The sequence below is a fragment of the Montipora capricornis genome, chromosome 10 (genome assembly GCF_036669925.1).
Source record: "Montipora capricornis isolate CH-2021 chromosome 10, ASM3666992v2, whole genome shotgun sequence".
Taxonomy (NCBI): Eukaryota; Metazoa; Cnidaria; class Anthozoa; order Scleractinia; family Acroporidae; genus Montipora; species Montipora capricornis.
In genome coordinates this window covers 7,259,282-7,274,281 of record NC_090892.1, presented here as the reverse complement: position 1 = coordinate 7,274,281, position 15,000 = coordinate 7,259,282, and the positions used below count along the sequence as shown (strand labels likewise).

General features: G+C 39.6%; 1 protein-coding gene and 1 pseudogene across 1 annotated transcript in view; both read left to right on the top strand.

Annotated features, from left to right (window-relative positions):
• Positions 1 to 48, top strand: part of LOC138018614 (uncharacterized) — a 1,664-nt gene extending 1,616 nt beyond the window's left edge. The window contains exon 1 of the mRNA XM_068865306.1: positions 1 to 48. This exon is cut by the window's left edge and continues 1,616 nt beyond it. The gene's annotated coding sequence lies outside the window, so the exon portion shown is untranslated.
• Positions 1 to 15,000, top strand: part of LOC138020213 (uncharacterized) — a 58,801-nt pseudogene that overhangs the window by 40,865 nt on the left and 2,936 nt on the right.

The window sequence follows — 15,000 nt, the reverse complement described above, 5'->3', positions numbered from 1 at the left end:
CACTTGAGTTCTTTTAAATAAACGTTCACTACTATGTCCAAACAAGCCACAAATCAACTACAGGTGCTAATAAATAATACATTCATGAGTGTTCCTGTTACTTTGCATTAAGAAAATGTAATCAGGATTTAAAAAGATCCTTATTTAAGCATTACAAAACCAAAAAAACCATACAAATAAATTGCATATTCAACATACTCATAAATTAGTATGAATTAATGAATGGTGTAATTAACAGGTTCCATAAAAGGATAAAAAACCTCTAATAACAAATTATTGAAAGTAGAACTGTCGTTGAATTTTTTTTTCTCACAACAATTCATGTCCATTAATTTTTGTTGTAGCTGTTTTTGGTAGTGATCAACAATTTCTGTTAGCCCTCAAAAAAGGATTGGCCAAGTCTGTAAGCCTTGAGGAGAAGACAGTCAAGTTCGATGAAGTTGGTGTTTTGGCATTTGGAGAGAGAATGCCTTGCATTCTGAAAAAAGCAGGTTTTAAAGGAACTCTTCTTGAAATCTTATGTACATTTTGTAAAGGTCTTGATAAAGTATACAGAAACCTTCTCTACACACCACATGATTTGACAGGTGATGAATATGAAGTTCAGGCACGCATCCACCTTGGCTTCCAGGCTGTGCAAATATTTGGCACTGCAAATATTACTGCTTCCCTTAAACAGATTGTTACTTATGTTGGATACTATGTGGACAAGGCACTTTTGGATGCTCAAATTATTGGTCTTCCCATAACACTACAGAATTTCAAAGATGGCATCATGGAGACTGCTCACAAACAAAACAAAAAAAATTCATTGTTATTTTCTGGAGGACGAAATGGTCCAATTTCAAAAGAGCAGTATCAAAAGCAAGTAATTCGGCAGCAATTTGCAAATGAAGTCCTTGAAATGACATGCAGAGAGAGCACTCCCCTAAAGTCTTCATCAACAAAAGCTGAAGGAAAAGACAGGCTGCGAATGAGGAAAAGAATGGAACCAAAAAAATGGTACCTACGGTAATTATAATCAAAAGTTAATAATTGTTGGAAACCTAAAACAAAATTCTGGCCCTCTCACTGAATTTGCAAAGGACTAAGATTTTTCCTTTGCTAGCAAAATAAATTCTGTTGTTCCCAAACTTTTCCTTGACTATGGCAACCCTGTTCTATTAATCAATTAAAAAAAATACAAACAACATGACATTATCGTCATACCTCACATTGCACAGCACAATTGTTTGATGCATGCAACACTGTTCCAGTGCCCATATTTCTAAGCATAATACACTGTACAGCAGTTATGTCTAAGTGAAGTTGGTGGATAACGATGTCCACAAAAAGTAATGTCTTTATAAACATACGCTATACCACTGCATCTTGTATTATGACACAGTCAATTTCTCAGGTTCAATTTATTAATTTCCATTATTGTCTTACTATAAGAATCTGCCCTTCGTCGAAAAATTTGAAATAGACAGGGAGGAAGAACAAATTGAAACAGTGGAAAAGACATCCCGAGGTTACAGTGATGATGAATTAGAAAATGATAAGGTAAATACGTATTTTGTTCACACATAACCATAACAGTATTTCAATCAAGCAGGTTATGAGTAAAATGTTACAATGAACAATGGGTGTGCCACCAAGTTATACCAGCTGGACACTAATTGAAGAGACAAAAATCAGAGCATGATCCATCATTATTTATGAACGTGCCAATAAAAACGCTCCACAATGGTAATAGGACTGAGTGGAGTCCAATAATCATACAAGTGATTAACAAAATTGGACAACCGCGTAGTGGGTGTCTGATTTCTTTAATCACGAGTATGATTACAGATTTTCCGGAAAGTTGCCTTTCCATTTGACCTCAAACCGAAATTTCCGGATTTTTTGGCTAAATGGTAAGCACCCCAGGTGTCCGAATGCAGCCAACTGTCTCATTTCACTGTCCGATTACAACTCTACACAATACATGTAATTAGTGAAAAATAAAGCAGTCAATGCACCAATAAAATTTGAGAAAATTGTAATGGTTACCAGGTATGATTTAACAGGCTTTTTATTTGCCAACTTAGAAAACATAGCACCAGTATCCAGCTCGATCATGAACTATTATATTACTTTTAAGTATACGAATTAACTACTCTGCATGGTGGATTTCAAATCAGTGAAATTACAAATTTTAATACTTACTACTTTCAGGGTGAAATAACCGAAGATTCGCCAGGACAAGGCAATGTTCCAACCAAAGTAAACAGAAGGGTGAATGAAGTTCAGTATTCCGAGGAAATCACGTTGTTAACCGATGAGCTATGGCAGTATACACTAAATAATTTCAGCGACACGTCCATTTCTTTAGTAACAAAACAGTCTGCAAGAGAATTTCATCAATGCAATTTGCCACAGGCAAGCATTAGTTTTCATTTGCAGTCTGTTCAAGCGTCGTTCGTTTCATGGGAGCGTTCAGATCCTAGAGTTAGCAAAGAGATTTTGAAGTGCAAAGTCTTGACAAGTCCCTCGAGCCACTGTTTTACCATTCAGTCCACCAAAGTTGAAGACGATGAAAGTAAACGACTGTTAATAGATTTTTCACATGTTGTTGGTTTAGAAATAGGCGATGACTCGATAGTAGTGGATGCCGCACAGATGCCAAAGGTGGAGAAGAAGGTTAACGCGAAGCCAGGTGACAAAACGGAGAGCAGGAAATGGATTGAGCAAAATCTACAAGATAAAGACAAAGCACCTCACAGAATAAAATTATTGTGGGTATCTGAAAGACAGCCTGACATAGCGAAGCTCCAAGAAATGTTCGATAAAGTCCCGTCACTCAAGAGAGCAATTGATGGAGGACTTGCCAATGTTTATGTATACGACGACCGCAATGATAATCCCGAGGAAAGATATCCAATTGTGCTAGATCCAGCTTTAGTTAGAGCAGCACAGTTGGCTTGCCTGCGTCTTCTGAACACACTTCCTTCAGCAAACAAAGCTGAATACGCCATTAAAATGTACACATCGATGGAAAGAAGATTCAACAATCTCTTGCGGGAGAGAACGCAGAAAGCTCCGAAGCCAACTGAATGAATTTGGTGCTCTTGACAAAGACGTATTGAGCTTTTTACATTGCAATGGTTTTAAAATCACTCACTACAAAAACATACTGAGAAAAAAAACCCTTCCGATAAAGAACTGCCTCATTTACCCTCACGGCGCCATCGTTGCATCGGTGGAACACATTCCGAAGGCTAGGCGCGCAAAGAATTCTGTGCGGCATTAAAAATAATTCCTCCTTGAATATGATTGGTTGATTATTTACGGCCAGATCACCTGGTTTGTTGAGAGTTTCAACAGACGAAGCGAAAAATATATGACCGATCAAGTGACCGACATTAAAGTAATTTATCTTTTCTCCTTCCCGTACCATTCCACAAACAAAACACTATTTCTTTTTGTGAAATAGTTTCTTGTTGCTGGTGAAGTCACAAATTTCATTTGCTTTGTTACCTTCAATTTTATTTTCCAATCCCCCTGTCCAGTCTGCAATCTTCCCCCAAATCACTTGATGTACCACATCTTCAGACAGTAATCATCATAAATGCCACAACTTGAGCTATGCTAGACAATATTTTCAAAGCATGTTTTGAAAATGAATAAAAATTCTTGGAGTACAAGAAAACTCACAGGAGTGTGATGCTAAAAAAGTCATGTGTACAAAATTAAAGAATACTGTTTAATATACATATTTATATTTTTAAATCAGAAGAAGCAAAAATGGAAGTCGTTAGCGAATTGACAGGTCAATAAGACTGTAATGAAAGGCCTTACAATTATTTTCAAGAATAATATTTATTGGTAAGACTTCAGAATCTTAAATAACCCTCTTGGAAAATTACAAGATGCCATGCACTTTGTTTGGGGTGAGGAGATTATTTTTTTTTATTAATGAAAGTAAAAGGCAATGATGAAAACCGACCGAGCTAGATTTCTCTGTGCACCACTAGCTGAAGAGTGTGGAAGGGATGGGAAAGAATATGGATTACTGCAGCTGCAGGTCTATTAACTATATTAAAATAAAGCACAGGTCACATTCCACAGGTGAGTGTACATGTCACCGTGCTGCAGACAAATAAACAACAACAAAAGTGTCTGCTCGCGCTAATCACTCGACAAAAATGTTGTTTCTGGTCTCGGGGAAACTTTTGGCTTAGTTGTTGATTATTAACTGTGGAATGTGACCTGTATTTAAAGACCCACCTTCATTGCAGCTGTCACACGAGTCAACAGCGCCACATACAACTGCTAAATCAACCACATCAATAGTCTGAACCCCGTTGAACAATTTTATAATTTGTAACACAATCTGACATGGTGAAAACATTGAACAACAGTATAAACAATACTCGCGTCAGGGAATTACAATTGTGAGACGCCAAAATGAACCAAAACGTAAAGGTACGTACGAAATAAAATCACTCAATTACCGTTACGTCTTTCAAACACCATTATATCCTTCTTTAGTATAAATACATAGGTGATTATACAAAATCGCGCGCTCTCATTGGCTCGCTATCTCGGAGTATCAGCCGATAATCACCTCGACGGACAAAATGGCTCCCAGTAGTCGTTTTGCCACTGTAAGTGAAGATGATTTTCGCGTTGAAAAGTTTTTTTTTTTTTTCTCATTTTTGAAATAATCACCTGTGTATTTATACTGAAACAATTATTCGCCTCAGGATCAGTGATTATCGGTGAATATTCACCTCGACTTCGTCTCGGTGAATATTCACCGATAATCACTTCGCCTTCGGCGAATAATTGTTAAATATATCGAGCGATCGCTATGCCAGAGGTCGTGAAAAGCCAACGTAGCTTTAATTGGAATCGAGGCCTGATGTAGATCACCGTGCAACGTGGAAAAACGGCGAGTTATTTTTTACTGTTATGCCTGTTAATTTGCGGCTGCTTCTTACGGAACAGTTACAATTTTGAAAATGATTTAAACACGAATTCTGTTCTTCTTCTGGCTCTCCTCACTAGCCGCAATCTTTCTTTCGACATTAAACCAATTAGAGTTCATGTGAGAAAAGCATAAATCAGCGATCTTTTTAGTTCACTGTGTGCCAGGGTCATCTCAAGACCCGCCGCCATATTGAAAGCCGAGAAGACTCTGGGAACGAGGTTGTTTTCGCAAATCCTGGGGCGAATTCATCGGTGGTTTGACTGTTTTCGTCGAGCTCCCTTAACTGAAATGAACAAAGTTTAAACACGCACGGTTCCTGAGACTGCAAAAATGTTTATTGGACAAACATCGCTTACGCAAGCATAGGCCATCTTTGGGAAAGCAAAAAGAATAAAAAAAACCCGAGACTTTCGAAGACATTAACATAGAATTACCCCTGGAAACGCTCGAAAATTACAAAATATTCCAATGCTTCCCATTGAAAACTCTCCGGCAGGGTCCACCCCCCCCCCCCCCCTCCCGTCTAGACTAGGTCCTGGATCCTCCCCAGAAATGAGTTTTCTTTCCCTCAAGCAAATTTAATTTGTTGCTTTTTTTATCAGCTTGTCGGAGCTAATTAGGAAAATGAAAGTTAATTTACTCATTTTTCTTGGAACTTGAACGCGCGCAATTCCCTAAATATCCTGCAATATGATTGGTTCTAAGCGGGAGTTAAGGGATTTTCTTTTTATCATAATGAACTAGGCATTACCTTTTCCAATAATTTAATTTTTAAAGGAAAGCTGCACTCGAACAACATATAACTTCAAACCACATGAACGTTCGTTTTTTATTGGGCAACCATTTTCTCCGGGCAGGAGTTTATCAAGGGGACCCTCTATCTCCACTAATTCCTTGAGTCAATCCTTTCCCAATCATTTTTTTTTAAGGAACAGGTTTTTCCCGCTAAACGTATCATATTTCCCTAGACGCTGGGATAGCTCTGTTTTGATTGGTTTTTACACAGTGGGAGTGCTTAATCTCTCAAGAGATACGTTCTATATTAAATAAATCTACCAGTCGGGAAAGCGTTGACTCCTAGGCGAAGTATTGGAGATAAAGGTTCTCCTTCATGATCTCCTGTTCTGGGCTTAAGTTAGTCTCTCTTTTTTTAATTAAAAATAAAGAAATAAACAATTTTCTAATTTTTTAAACATTTTTTGTAACTTTTTAATTTTGTAAATAAATACTAGTGAGCAGCACACAGCAACAGATCTTGTCAACTTGCCTTTATTTCTCCAACCGGTTTCCTCTGATTACGTAGACTTACGTTCTAATTCGCTTCGCTCAAACGAACGTAAAACATTTTACCCTTAAATTCCCGTAATACAAACAAATACCACGAGAAATATGGTAGGATGCGCAAGCGTATCCAAAACAGTTTATTATAAGATAGAAATTACAAAAAGAAATTGTTACTGCACTTTTTTTTTTTTTTTTTTTACAACTCTTTAGATACTACTGTATGCAGAAACTAATCTACGCTCCATAATACGTTACAAACCTAAATACTTAGTTACATGCAACCTGTTTTCAAGGCTTTCTTCAACATACATATCCTTGGCAGAATCAGATTTCCACCTACCAGGAATTTTAAGTAGTCTTTCTGGAATCGAATTCCTACTATAGCGTACGGCAGCTGTAATGCCACCGGATCTTTAACTATGAAGACCATAAACATTAGGGTTGTATAGCCCAGCTGACTTAAGGTATCCCTTAAGATATCTCTACAGGTAGTATAAGAAATCTTTCCGCTCCTCAGGGTATAGCTAGAAGTACTACGGTGAAAAACAATTGGTCTAAATAAAGGGAGAGGACTGTTTAAGTCAATACCAGATAAATCTAAATAACGCTTTAAAACACCAACAGGACAGTACTTAGATCCAGATGCACTAATATAGACGAAATTCCCTTCCCTATAAACATCTGTCTTACTACGAGGCACAAAAATTCTTATATAATCGCTGTGAAATTCGATATGCTCCGGAACGATATTGCATAATTCGTCATAACGAAAAAACCCTGCGAAGGCTAAAGAGCACAACGCAGCAATACGGAGATTCTTTAAATTAGCATCTTTCCTGTTATGAATATCTAAAATACGCCTTATAATTTCTGTGGAAATAGGCTTCTTTTTCATAACTGGCTATGACTTCTGGCGTTTAGCGGATTCGACGACATTTCTGCAAAATTCGCTATCTAAAGGATTACGATCCAAACTAGGGACAAAAGAATGTAACCATTTAAGGGCCGCATGGGCTAAAATTACTGAGGAGCTAGAAGCGGAAGACTGCTGAACTTCAAACAAATATAGAGAAACAACACTAAGAGGAAAAGGTAACTGCATGTTGAACTGTCTACTTTTAGACCAGTCCAAGAACTTTCTGATAACACGAACGTAAGCTTTAGTGGTCGAATCCGACCTGGACTTCAACATAACATTTAGCACTTCATAAACGTTGATTGAAGAAAACTGTTGAAAGCCTTTCCAAGAATTACTTGATAGCATAATCTGTAAAGACAAGAACAAAACATACATACTAGAAGAACAAAAGAAAGACAGAACATCCTTTAATAACCGTACAAAAATCAGTCATTGATGAGGCCAGTGCCACGTAAGACGTTAAATGATCGTATGGGCCAGTGCCGCGTAGATCAACAACCATTGATGAGGCCAGTGCCACGTAAGACGTTAAATGATCGTATGGGCCAGTGCCGCGTAGATCAACAACCATTGATTAGGCCAGTGCCACATAAATCAACTATACTCCTATTAGGACAGCACCATATGAAATGACAGACCAAACATTAGGCCAGTGCCTTACAAATAAACGGCATACTGCCTTGGCCAGCGCCAACAACTGAAAAAACATAGGCTAGTAGACACACCGTCCAATAAATTAATCAGTAAATTTTAGTCTAACGGCCTTCTGAGATTTAAGATAACGTAATACGCGTGGGATGATACCAACTGGATGGACTACTAAGCAATTTTCCCCTCCAAGAGACTGAAAGAAAAATCAACACCCGAGGAATTGGGATTCCAAAACCTCGAGAAATACCTGGGGATCTTGCGGTTATAATAATTTGCAAAGCAATCTACACTATGCGGACCCCACAAGCCATCGAGAGAAAGAAAAAAAAATTCTTCAGTAATTTGCCAATCATCAGTATCAATTAAACGACTTATATAAACAGCTTGTTGATTCGAAGTGCGAGGGATCCACTGTACATCTAAATGAATTCCCGATCGGATACAAATATCAAAAATCCCTCTGGCCATTTGTGCAAACCTAATTTCATGCTGCCCACTTCAACAATCTGAGCAGCTACTTGGCTATCCGTAAACCACTTAACATGTGATCCAACACTGAGGCAAATGATTGCAAAGAAACTCAATAACAGACAGTTCTCTCCACATTGAACTTTGACCTCTCTCGTTCTCCGACCACGTTTTGTGGCACACAAAATCATTGTTAAAATCAGTAATTGCTCCACCTCCGGTGGAACTGGCGTCAGAATACACAAAATAACTTGGTACCTTACTCACAAAGCAATACCTAGTGTTGATATTAACCATACTTTCCTTCCAAAAATACAGTTCTTCCTTGCAGTAATCGTCAAGAAGGGATATAGAATCCCAATTATCCCTGCACGCGGTGGACAAGACACAATGTCTGGTCATTATCCTGCCAATGTTACCAACTACAGGACAGGTAGAGATAACTTGACCTGTGAAGGAAGACAACTCTCTCGCGGTAACTTTGAAATCGGCTTCAATAATATGATCAATTGAGTTAATGATCTTAACAATTCTCCTTTCCACAATTTAAAAGTACCTAATGCAGCATTCCAGGTAATACCCAGCCAGTCCAATACTTGGGTGGGTTCCCATACCGATTTATCTTCATTGACAACAAAACCTGCGTTGCACAAATCCGCCCTTACAGCCCGGGCCTTAATGAGACAACTTTCTCTATCCTGAACAATCGCCCAACCATCATCCAAGAAGATGGCTTTACAAAGACCCTGTACTCTCCAATAACTTCAAAACCTTAGTAAAAACCCAAGGGGCAGAGGACAGACCGAACGGGAGCACAGAAAAAACAAAATATTTCCTTAATGGAATCGGGCGCACGCCATGAAAACCCCAGAAAAGTTTGGTGCTCTTGTGCAATGTCTACATGATGGTAACCACTTTTTAAATCGAAGGAAAACATGAACCCATCCTTCACAAAATAAGACATAGCAATTTTCCAGTCCTCTTACTTAACACTTTGCTTAATTAATGACTTGTTGACATGACGCAAATCGAGAATAAGCTCTTCTTACCGCATGGTTGTTCAGAAACTGACAAAGGATTTACAACAAAAGGCTGCTCATTAACCAAACGCACCCGGTCTGAATTAAGGAGCTCAAGAACAGCTTGATCCACAAAAACAGCATAAATACAAGCCGACTTATTATTTTTCAGTTTTACGGCCAACGGAAAACTAATGAATGGCAGTCTGTAGCCATTTTCAATAATAGACAAAATGAAATCCGGAGCACCTATAGATCTGCAGAAAACTAAATTATTCTTCAGATTACCCTTAACACGTAATGAATGTCAGCTTTCAAGTTCGTAATCCTGTGTAAACTGATGTACCTGCGCCAAGGCATCATCATTGCTTTTGTTGAGCTGATTGGCCTGAGGTTGGCTTGTTGTAAGAGATTCCAGGGAAAGAATTGTAGCTAAGGGGCTGGTAACTTCCCGGCCAGAACAAGGATTGGCAGTCCTTAGCCCAGTGTCCAAATTTGCCGCATTTGAAACAGCGGAAGAAGTCGCCAAAAGCGTCTCTACGGCCTGAAAGATAAAGGCAATGACGAAACCTGTAGTAAACGGGAGGTGGGGGGGGGGGGGGAGGGGGGGAGGGGGGGAAGGCTTAAAGCAGAAAGATGAATAAACTGTATGGAACCGCAAGCGTGAATGGTACTCAAGAGACAGCGGAGGGTATAAATACTAATAACTGGCCAATCCCTGACAAACATGAAAAACAGAATGCACAATAGTGGGTGCGGCAGGTGTGAAATGAAAACACCGCAACTAATTACTTGGAATACCAGCGGAAAATATATTTACGTTCTAATTCGCTTCGCTCAAACGAACGTAAAACATTTTACCCTTAAATTCCCGTAATACAAACAAATACCACGAGAAATATGGTAGGATGCGCAAGCGTATCCAAAACACCCATGAACATACAAAGTATAGAGGAGACTCTTTATCTTATACCACGAAAAAGTTGATTATCAGTGCCCAAAGCAATTCTTGGTTTCTTTCCACGATCATTGGAGAGTTGTTCTTTTTGGCGTCTCTTGCGACTCGCAGCTTCCCTTGCCTTCTTAAGACGTTTTTCATCTTCGGAGCCGGATGCAAGTTCGTCTGACTCGTACTCGGCTACGACCTGCCAGCCGTCCATGCTTTTATCAGCGATTTTTATCAGCTTCTGCCGCTTTCGAATACGTTGCCTGCCTTCTTGGGAAAGCTTCTTGATTTGCGACAACTTTGGCTCGATGCTTTCACTCTCGGTTTCAATACTTTCCAAAATGGTATCCAGCTCGGCATTAAGCTCAAATTGTTTCTGGTTTCCTTTGAACTTTAGCTGCACAACTTCTTTATCTAACTTACTTCTATGCTCGATTTGCTTTCCTTTGTCTTCTAATTTTTTTCTAAAGAAAATCTTTGAACATGGAAAAGACTTGATCAACGGCTGCTGAGTTACCTCCACTGTCACCCGAAGACGTTTGGAATACTTCAGCCGAAACGGACGAACCTTCGCTCTGTATCTGGTCGTTGGGCATCACACGAATAGATGGGCTTAAAGCAGAAAGATGAATAAACTGTATGGAACCGCAAGCGTGAATGGTACTCAAGAGACAGCGGAGGGTATAAATACTAATAACTGGCCAATCCCTGACAAACATGAAAAACAGAATGCACAAGAGTGGGTGCGGCAGGTGTGAAATGAAAACACCGCAACTAATTACTTGGAATACCAGCGGAAAATATATTTCATCAGGGAGTTTCGACAAGATGGTTAAAAGGAACTTATTTTATACCTTATTTACATATTTCAAATCACGTTCCAGCAAGGGTGTGAGCAGCGAAAAACACCTACACAACAGTACATGTAGGCTATGCCTAAAATCCTGCATGACGCTGAGAATTGTATTTTTGGGCTCACGGATTTAACGTTAAATCCGTGAGCCTTAGAAACTAGTATTTATTTTAAGAATTGTCCAAGTATTGGAGATAGAGGCTGACCTTGATGAGCTACTGCTCCGGGTTAAAGTTTGTCGCTAAGTTTTGGTAGAATGAAAGGTCCCTGTAAAGAAAATAAATCACTTTTAGAGGGGGCTTGCTGAAAATATCGCAGCTCGCTAGAAGAAGTGTTAAAAGTAGAATTCGCTTTGTGTTATGAAACATTTCTTTTCAGATGTCTTCTTTGACCCAAAGTTCGACAGATGCTTCTGCACTGAGTGTCATGCTGCCCGAGGAGACCAACTCTACTACAGTCGAGGGACACCTGCAAAGGATTATGGGATTCCTATCGGGTGGTGTCGGTTTGGACTTAAGTAAGCAAAAAGTTAGCGGGTCGCGCATTTAAATTAAATTAACAAAACACGTTTTGGAGTGTTCAAAAACCGCTCATAAAGGGTAAAGACTTCATGGCTCGCGTAGCAGCGTTTGAAAGCTGGCTATTTTAGCAGCTACTGCCATTGTTGTTGTTGTTTTGTTTTTTTTTTTGTTTGAAACCCTAAGACGTTGTTGTTGAGTCTTTTGTTTTCGGCTTTGTTTGCGAGCCAATTACGTGATTCTCTCAGTTATGTCCAAAAGTGCATGTATTAAGATGGCCGCCGATTTGATGAGCGTCACAAAGTATCCTCTTGTTCCTCTCCCCAAATTTAAATCACTTGCGTCTGGAAATACAGACAATTAACGCCACGAAGTTTCTCTTTAGTAAACTTTTCTCCTCAAGTAAAATTAAACAGCTGCATTTACCCTCTCAACAAGAAATAAAGCTCCTCCTCACACTTACCTTGTTGTTTAAAAATAGGCAGCAAATGTTTAGAGTTGAAGAGAAAACTTGTGTTGGATTCCAAAATTTAGTGTGCATTTCTGGACGTGAGTGTGTACTTTACTAGAGCTGCTGCATGACGATAACAACGGTGGTTTGGTCTGGCGTATAGACTTGCCACAAGTCGACCTCACGATAACCCCAGAAGTGATTTTTCGTACGCGAAGTGAATGAGCGAGCGACGAAGTCTAGACGAAGGACTTTTCGAAAGTCTCGGTCTGGCGTTCTTTGGTTATTTTGCACGTTTCACTCATAATTTCAGCGGCAGGGGCGTAGGGTCCTTTACGCAATACTCACGTGCGTACTTGAGAAATTTGTAGATTTTTTTTTTTATATATATATTTTTTTTCTGTCATACGTAAAAGCCCTCCAAGGCCCCTACAGTGTTATTCTCATCACCAGTCCCCAGTTCCCGGTTATTTTTTAACGAACGTTTATGATGATGATGATGTTATTAAATAGTTTCCGACGTCTTGCCCTTTGCTTCTAAATCCCCTGTTTGTGTTGTAACTTGCGGAAAACCCAACAGAGGGTAGCATTTTCTTTCGCATTTATTTATTGAAATGTCCTTCAGAAATATTCCGAAATGGCATTTGCGAGACCCCAAATTTTTAAAATATTACTGGGGGAAACCCCTCTAGTTTCGAGCACATTCTAAATGTCACGCTACGCCCCTGCAGTGGTGCAGTATTGGTTTGGCCAGGGAGGACTGATAGCGGCTTTGTGTTGCACCTAAACACGTTCACTTGATGGCAAACTTTTTGCAGGATTAACTGCATGCAATTGTAGGATTTCTACAATTAAATGTTGGCTTTTGGTGATTTTTTTTTTTACTACTGACACTTTTTGATATTTATTTTGTATTACTACTACTGCGTTCACTTGATGCCTTACTTCAATCCATACTTTAAATGATGAAAAGCGCACTAGAACAAGTATATTTAATAAACAGCGAGCTCAAGGTCAATGAAAACTTCGAAAAAGAATTGTTTTATGTTCAAAAACAATAGTTCTGCTCTTTCTGCATTGGCCTATTCCGTTTTGGCACATTTCTTGGCCATTCTGTCTTGTTCTGCGAAAGAAAACAGTCACGTGAAATGTTCAAAATCAGCGGTATGTGGAGAAGATTAAAGCAAGGCATTCATTGATTTATTTCTCATATTAACTTTTCCGCCGTTTTTCATCGTAAAGTAGCATTTTGTTTTTTAAGAGTCCATCACCGAGCCCAAGCCCTAGGTGTCTTTAACAAGTGGCATGTGGCATTTCATGGTACAAGAGTAGACAGCATCAATCCCATTCTTGAATGTGGTGATCTACTTATCCCAGGTATGTTAATTATCTGTGTATTGTGCTCCTATATTGGAGGATTCACACGAGCAACGCATGTTTTCGGTTCGACCTGGTTGAGTTGTGTCATTGCTGTACTTGCGACGCGATTAGCGAAGAATTTAAGGAAATGCCCTCGAAAGTGCAGGCACGAGCGAAAGCGCCGTTTACAAGAAAAACGCAAAAGCGAGCAAGCAGGTGACATTCGCGGGCGCGGTTTGATTCACTGTCTTTTTAAAATGTCGGGTGGGGCTGACTCTATTTTGGTTTCAACTTCTACCGAGGTTCTGCATTTGCAGTTGCGTCTCCTCGGTTCACTCTCAAAGGCAAAACATTTCTAGTGTTGGGGCTCACCACTGCGTTTGGGCCAGTACGGTAAATCACACGTCTATTTCGTTGCATTTGCATCTCGAATTTTCTTCTTCTGCATCGATGAACCACTTTTACATGTAACGCTACGGCAATTGAAACCAATAAGACATCTATTGCCTTGGCAGCAATTGCAACATGTCATGACCTAACATGGAAGGCAATGCTTCTTTCTTTGCTAAAAGAATCATTTTGTAGTAATTTACGAGCTGTGGAAGTGTTATTGATTTTTGCTGTCCTTTGTAACGACGAAATGGCTTTTTTCTTAATACACGAATCCATAATCACTCAAAAAGATTTCTGTCCGCCTCTCTCTGTATAAATAGCCACTTCAAATAGTTTTTTCTTGTTTTAATTTGTTTCTTAATAGAGGTAAGCGGTTTCCGAGCCTAGTGGCCCAACACGCCGGAGCTTATCCCCGGTTTCCTTAGCATGAAGCAACAAGGAGTATTTCTACTCCCCCCTGGATAGGATGCTAATCCATCGCAGGGTTACCCCAGACTTAAATTCGGCGGCACCCATTTATACACCTGGGTAGAGAGAGGCTCCGTGGGGGTAAAGTGTCTTGCCCAAGAACACAACACAATGTCGGCAGCCAGGACCCAAACCTGGACCACTCGATCCGGAGTCGAGCGCACTAACCATGAGGCCACCGCGCTTCCCTATTGAATAGAGACCTGTACGAATTCAAACACGAGCACAAAATGATACAGTGCCTTAGAATTTGTTCTACGAATTTTACTTGCCAACTTCAGCATTTCACGACTGTGCTCACACAGTATAGTCTAAACAATTCTCATGCGCACCAGAAGCACCGTGACCAGGCACCAAGTGTGAACACGGTCCAAGTGTAAGCACACACATTACAACCTAATCTCATCGTTTCCTTTTCAAGGTATTGATTTGATTCCATTTTGTAGGTGATGTGGTGCTAGGAGGAAGAAAGCTAAGTGAGGAGGCAGGACATTTCAACGACGAAAGAAAACCTTCCGGCTTTGACACCAAACAGATCTTTGTATCACCAAGCGTTCGGTACTCTGGACACGACTGTTACGCAAAATCCAAAAGGTGCGAGCCAAATTCCCTTGGATACTCTTAATTATATTTTAAGAATTGAGGGCTCATCAGATCACCGTCAAAATAACGTACACGTTTTACGTATGATGAAGGAAACAAATTATCAGAGAG